General features: G+C 37.9%; 1 pseudogene; it reads left to right on the top strand.

Annotated features, from left to right (window-relative positions):
* Window positions 1–5,819: 5,819 nt before the first annotated feature.
* Window positions 5,820–6,228, top strand: LOC103730684 (annotated as a pseudogene).
* Window positions 6,229–7,073: the final 845 nt, after the last annotated feature.

Raw genomic sequence — 7,073 nt, 5'->3', positions numbered from 1 at the left:
GAGCCAGGGAGGAGATGCATGACCATATGGAAACAGAGTCCTACAAGCTCCTGGGAACCTGCTCATATGTTTCTATGGCAATGGTATCAGCATACACAAGTCCCATGCAAATTCAGGCACACAATAACTCAGCATAGAACTGGGAAAATGTAACAGCAGACCTCAATTTTATCTGAAGGAATGTTGGCAACTGATTGCTGCTAGATCAAGAGCTGATCTTCCTTAAACAAGGGACTCTAGCTAGGCTGACTGGACTCAGTGGATGGACTTGTGCTGGGGAACAGCTGGGGACACTGACAATCTAGTGGGCCTTAACAGGGATGACAGAGTATATGGGCTCCAGTGTGGGGGCTATGGGAGGGTGCCAGTGGGGACAGTTTATAAAGATGATTAAGATTGTTTGAGATGTTCTGTATGAAAAACAAAAAAAAATCAATGAAAAAAAAATTTTCATCTTACTCCAGTCAGACTGGCTAAGAACAAAAGTCACCAACACTGGCGAGAATGTGAAAGGGGAATGCTCATTCACTGTTGGTGGGAATGCAAACTCATGCAACCACCATGGAAAAAGGAGAACTCTTAAAAAACTAAAAATGATTCTATCATATGAGCCAGTTATATCACTCTTTAGTATAAATCTAAAGGACTCATCTTACTGTAGAGATACCTGTACATTCATGTTTGTTGCTGCTCTTTTCACAATAGCTAAGAAATTGAAACAACCTAAGTGTCCCTCAACTGAAGAATGGATAATGAAAACGTGGTTGTTCATTTACAAAATGGAGTTCTACTCAGCAGCTAGAAAAGATGAAATTATGAACTTTGCAGGTAAAAGGATGGAACTAGAGACTGTTACCCTAAGAGAAGTAACAGAAACTCAGAAAAAAGAAAATGATATTTGTTCTCCCTCATTTGTGGATCATAATACCAACCCCTTATATCGAAGTATGTATCCTGATGTAACAGCTGGAGCCAGGAAACCGGAAAGGAAACAAGGAGGTAAAGGGAAAGAAAGAGCTAGAAAGAGGGGGATATTAGGGAACAGGCATTGCCAGGATGGAGGGATGTGGGGAAAGTGGGAGTGTTTGGCTGGGAGGGGGGAAGGAAGGACATGCAGGAGGCCATGGAGGTGGGGGAGAAGGGAACTCGGAACAGGGAGATTGGGGGAGGTACTTGTTATGGGGGGAGGGGATAATGGGGATGCTTAGACTGATGAGGGAGAAGGGAGGTTGGACAGGAGACAGAGGAGAGATGAACAAATCATGATTAGGTGGGGAAGACAGAGGAAATTGGTTGGCTTGGGAACCCCCTGCGAAATACACATAAGGTGCCTGAGCATTAGTGCATGTGTATACCTTGGGGATGTATGTCAAGGAGCACAGTGCCAGACAGAAGAAACCTCCCTTTGAGTTTTTGGTCAGAGTAGTCCAAGAGACTCCCCAAACAATAAAGGCTATTGCCAGAGCCCTTGGTTATCTCCCAGAACTTGAAGATAAGACCCTATTGGTGAAGACATGTCATAATTTGAACATGGGACTTAGAGCAATGGGGTAGAAACTGACCTGAAGCCTTTACCCTGAAGACTAGCTCTCATGGTTCTAGAGGATACTATGCATGCTGCTCAAGGAGAAAATCAATCAGCAGTACAACCTAGACCCAAAGCTGAATAAACATAATGACTGGCACAGCAAACTATCACTTTTGGTGTTCTAGTGGCACTATTATCTGGGGGAGGTGGGGGCGTAAACAACAGCTATGTAATTGGACTTAAAGCCCTCTCAATGGGAATGAACTCATGTGTGGCACTGTAATTACAGTCAAGTGTACATAGTTGGAGAGGTCATACATTCTAGAGAAAACCCTATCTCTGTCATACCTTTAGACAAATGAAATTTCTTACCATATGCTAAATATGGATCCTTATATTTACAGACAAGTATATAGTACACCACTCATCAAAGAACCTTCTTTTTGCAACAGATGGAGGTTACTGCAGAATTCCACAACTGGTCACATACACAGAATATACATCTGAGAGATGCCCAGCCCTAGGTGACATATCTACAGTGAAACCTCTACACCTAAAGCTAGCAGAACATGGCTTAACAGGGGTGGACTGAATACTGATGCATCCCTCGACTCTCACTAGTGAAGCTTCTTTATACAACAGAGTATTTTGCACATAAAAGACCGCAACTGGCTAAGTTTTATAGAATAAGAGTCTGCAGAGTATGTGTCCTTTAGTAGGACTCATATTAAACCTCACCCACCCATGGCTCAGGGACCACTGCAGAAGAGGGGGCAGAAAGATTTTAAGAGCCAGGGATGGTCCATGAACATAGGGAAATAGAGGCTTTCAGGCCACTGGAAGCTTGCTCGTGTGAACTTGTGGCAATGGTGGTGTTGAGCACAAGACCCAAGGGCCCAGTGTGATGTGAAGGAAATGGGCAGCAGTCTGGCCCTAGCCTGAGAACTGTTGGAGACTGATTTTGCTGGGAAAGAGAGAGCAGACCTTCCTTAAAATTTGTAAATAAGCTGAATAGACTCCAGTGGATGAACTTGCACCAAAAAACATCTGGGCAAAATGCTTGGCCAGATGGGACTTAACATATATGGCAGAATACATGAGGCCCAGTGGGGGAAATGGGAGCATTGATGGGGGAGGGGATCTTAGTTTGATTAAAGAATTCTTGCATGAAATGTATAAAAGCTCAATAAAAGATATTTAAATATATTATTTATTTATAAGCTTATCCCATTAACTAGGGCCTACTGGTTTCCTCTGTGTAAGTAGTTAAGTTAATTCACCAGGGAGAATGGGAAAAGTAGTTCAGTCTTTGCTTTAAGAAAAATAGTTAGGGGCTGGAAAGATGACTTAGCATTTAAGAACACTGGATGTTCTTGCAGAAGACCCAGGTTTTAATCTCAGCACCAACATGGTGGCTAACAACCATCTGCAACTAACTCCAGTTCCAGGGGATCTCACACCCTCTTCTGTTCTCCACAGGCACTGCATGGCATGGGTACACTTACATACATGCAGGCATAACATTTCATACACATAAAGATAAATAAATCAAAAAATATCCTAAAAAAGGAAAATGTAAGATTAGCCTACTTTTTTCCTAATGTTGGAGCAATAGCCTAAAATTAATTTTGGCATTTCAGTTAACATATTTTAGTCACCAAATTATACTTTGGTGCAGTCATAAATGAACCATATTGACCTTAGGCTTGGGATCACTTGATTCAAAGTTCCCACATTGAAGCATCAACTTCCGTGTAGGTAAAATTCAATTACATTGAAAGTATTGCATTAAAGAGAAAATGAAATTCCATGTGAGATACTTTAATGGACTCTATCTTATGATACTTTGAAATTTCTAAATCATTATAAATAAAATAGCAAAAGAAGCTCAGTAATGAGACAGACAGAGAGAGAGAGAGACAGAAAGAGAGAGAGAATGAAAGAGTTACCCTTAATTTTCTAGTTTTTTAAATAATTGAATTTGGTGTGTAAGGTAGAAATAGTTCTCAGAAATGGCTGCCAGACTTAATCTTGGTTGACCAATGATAAAGTTGAAAACTTTGAAGAAAACACTGAAGGTGGAGCAGATATATTTAGGAAGATAATGTTATTGAATTTTAATAGCCAGAGGGTTTTCTCAGAGTTCTTCATCAGATAGTATGAGTTTGGTGCTCAGAGATAAAAGTACATTTTGTACATGAACTGTAGGACTTCTCTGCATAAAAATTAAAATTATACATAAATATGGGATGGAATGGTCTTGCTTAAGAAAAGATTAATAAAAAATCGAGATAGCCAAAGAGTCTTGCTATTAATTTGCTAAGAAAAGTTACTTTAATATTTTCTTCTGAAAGAAAGCACGAGTAGGGTTTGGAGAACATGAAGTGTGAAAAGCATCATTGTTACAGTAGCATTATATGCAGTAAGGACCCTATATGTGCTTTAAATTTCTCAGCACAAGTCAACATTGATTCATTTTCATTAAGTGCCTTTGACATCTAATATTAGAGAAAGAAAACTGGGGTAACTAGACTGACCCACATTAGTATATTTATTACCACATATAATTTTATGTTTCATAGGGTACTCACCCCTGAATCATCTACTTTCTGATCAAATAAATATCTTTTGAAGATTTAAAGTTAATAGGCTTTTAACTTTGTAGTAAAGTAAAATCATGCCATTGAAAAAAATGACTTGACTTTTTCATGTCTAGTGCTTTGTCTATATTTTCCATTTATATATCAAGAAAAGAGTCATTGAATATAAACGCTAGAAGATACTGTAGAAATGATCCAATCCAACTTTCTCATTTTACAGGTTAGAAAATGTGGTGTTTCAACCAGACTACTGAAGATACTCGGGTCTACACAGTAGACCTTTTGACCCACTCCTGAGACCTTTCTCTAAGCAGCCTGTATACATCCCAAGTGTCCCATGTCCTTCCCCCAAAGTGACCACTACAGAGAGATTAAATTTTTAGCAGGCATGCTTTGCCTTCCTGTTTCTCTTTATTATAAAACTTAAAAACAAAAAACTAATCTAGAAACAAGATATGTATGAAGCATCTCTGGGAGTTGTCTTCATAAGTCAGTGAACACTGGGTGTTTATGTCAACATTTTCAGTCAATGAAGAAGAGTGAATTAAAAGTAAGAATTATGACAGTCAAAACAAACAAAATACTTAGCTCTTTCCTCTTTCACCTTTAAGACAATATTCTGCCCTTAAATATAATGCCAGTTTAAAAAGTGAAGCCAACAAAAATTATTCTCCTAATAATGATGTCGAATTAGTTTGGCTGATTCATATTGGTTTCATATAAATCCACTTTAGATGAAAAAGTAAGTGTCATGATATACACATATATAAATTTGCATGTATATGTGCAATTGCATGTGTATGTGTATGCATATTTCATATATGCATAAAAATGTGCACATATTTTCTATTCTTCTCTGTTTCCTTTATAAATAGCTTCTTAAGAAGGCCAGAGGAAAAGAAAAGAACTAAATCATTGTGTTTCTAACACACTCTGAGACATTTTACCCTTAAAAGAGAAAACTATTTGAATTTAAAAATGAAAACCCTTTTGTTTTGTGAGAACCTGTCTTAAAAACAAGACAGAAGCAGTAGAGGATGATACCTGACATGGACTGCTGGCTTCCACACACATATAAACACATAAACACATGCAACACACACACAATTTTTAAAAATTATAGAATCAAATGAAATGAAAGTATAACATTCCAAAATCTAGGGGATACAATGAAAGCAGTCCTAAGAGAGAAGTTTATAGCTACAAGTGCCTACATTAAAAAGTCAGGAATATATCAAATAAATAACTTAAGGATGCACTTTAAGAACTTGAAGAAATAAGAACAAGCCAAATCCCAAATCAGTAGATGGAAAGAAGTAATTAGATCAGAAAAGAAATTAATGAAATGAAAAATTAGAAATGAAACACAAAGAATTAGCCTGTCATGGTGTTACAAGCCTTCAGTCCCAGCACTTGGGAGGCAGAGGCTGGTGGTTCTTTGCGAGATTGCCAGCCTGGTTTACATAACATCAGGCCAGCTGAGGCTACAGGGAGACCTTGTTTCAAAAAAGAAAAGAAAACAAAACAAAGAAACAATGAAATAAAGAGTTGGTTCTTTTGAAAAGAAAAGCAAGATTGGCAAACCCTTAGCCAAATTAACAAACAAGCAAATAAAAGGTAGAGAAGACTCAAATTAATAAAATTAGATCTGAAAAAGAGACATCATGCTCTTCCCTTTTGCAGCCGCCAAAATGAAGTTCAATCCCTTCGTGACTTCTGACTGAAGCAAAAACCATAAAAGGCATTTCAATGCACCTTCTCACATTCAGAGGAAGGCTGTGTCCTCCCCTCTTTCCAAAGAACTGAGACAAAAGTACAATGTTCAGTCTATGCCCATTGGAAAGGTCAGCAGATCAGCAAAGTGGTCCAGGTTTACAGGAAGAAAATGTCATCTACATCGAGTGGGTGCAGCAGGAAAAGGCTAGTGGCACAACTGTCCATGTGGGCAGTCACCCCAGCAAGGTGGTTATCACCAGGCTAAAGCTGGACAAAGACCGCAAAAAGATCCTGGAACAGAAAGCCAAATCTCTCCAAGTAGGAAAGGAAAAGGGCAAATACAAGAGAAGATGCAGACTGGAGTCTTACATAGGCTGTCACTAAAAGCTGCCTAAATGATCCTGGTGTGGTGTTTGGAAACAAAAAGACAGAGACATCACAACAGATGCTAATGAAAATTTAAAAATTTTTAGGGCATAACTTAAAGACATAGTCTACTAAATTTGAAAATTTAAAACAAATGGATGAATTTCTAGAAGCATAAGACTGAAAATTAAACCAAAATATAGTACAAATTTAGACATATCTACAATAAGAAATGAAATTAAATGTAATTTAAATAATCTCTCAATTAAAAAAAAATATAGACTGAAATGTATTCACCGCGGGATTTTAACAGACCTTTAAAGAACTAACACCAATGCTTCTCAACTATTCCATAAAATAGAAAAAGAAGGAATGCTACCAAACTACTTTTATAAAGGCACAAGAAAAGAAAAAGAAAATTAGACCTGTCTTCTCGGTGAACATGAACATGAACGCAAAAATTACTAATAAAATATTTGTGCGGCTGGAGACGGCTCAGTGGCTAAGAGCATTTACTGCTCTTGAAGAGGACCTGAGTTTCGTTCCCAGTGCCCACGTTCGGCAGCTCACACCCACTTCTAACTCCACTCCAGGGGGCCAAGACCTCTAGTCTCTATAGGAACCTGCACTCAAATGCACATACCGACACACAGACACACAGACACATACCTTAAAATAAAATAAATATTCAAAAATTAAAATAAAATATTTCCAAACTGAATTCAAGAACACATTAAAAAGATCATTCCCCATGTTCAAGTGGACTTCAATTTGCAATATATTACATAAATGAACTTAAGGCAGAAATCACATATGTAGATACATAAAACCATGATATATAAATATATGCATATATATGAGAC

The sequence above is a fragment of the Nannospalax galili genome, unplaced genomic scaffold (assembly GCF_000622305.1).
Source record: "Nannospalax galili isolate Female #2095 unplaced genomic scaffold, S.galili_v1.0 scaffold52, whole genome shotgun sequence".
Lineage (NCBI taxonomy): Eukaryota > Metazoa > Chordata > Mammalia > Rodentia > Spalacidae > Nannospalax > Nannospalax galili.
This window is presented reverse-complemented; position numbering and strand designations above follow the sequence as displayed.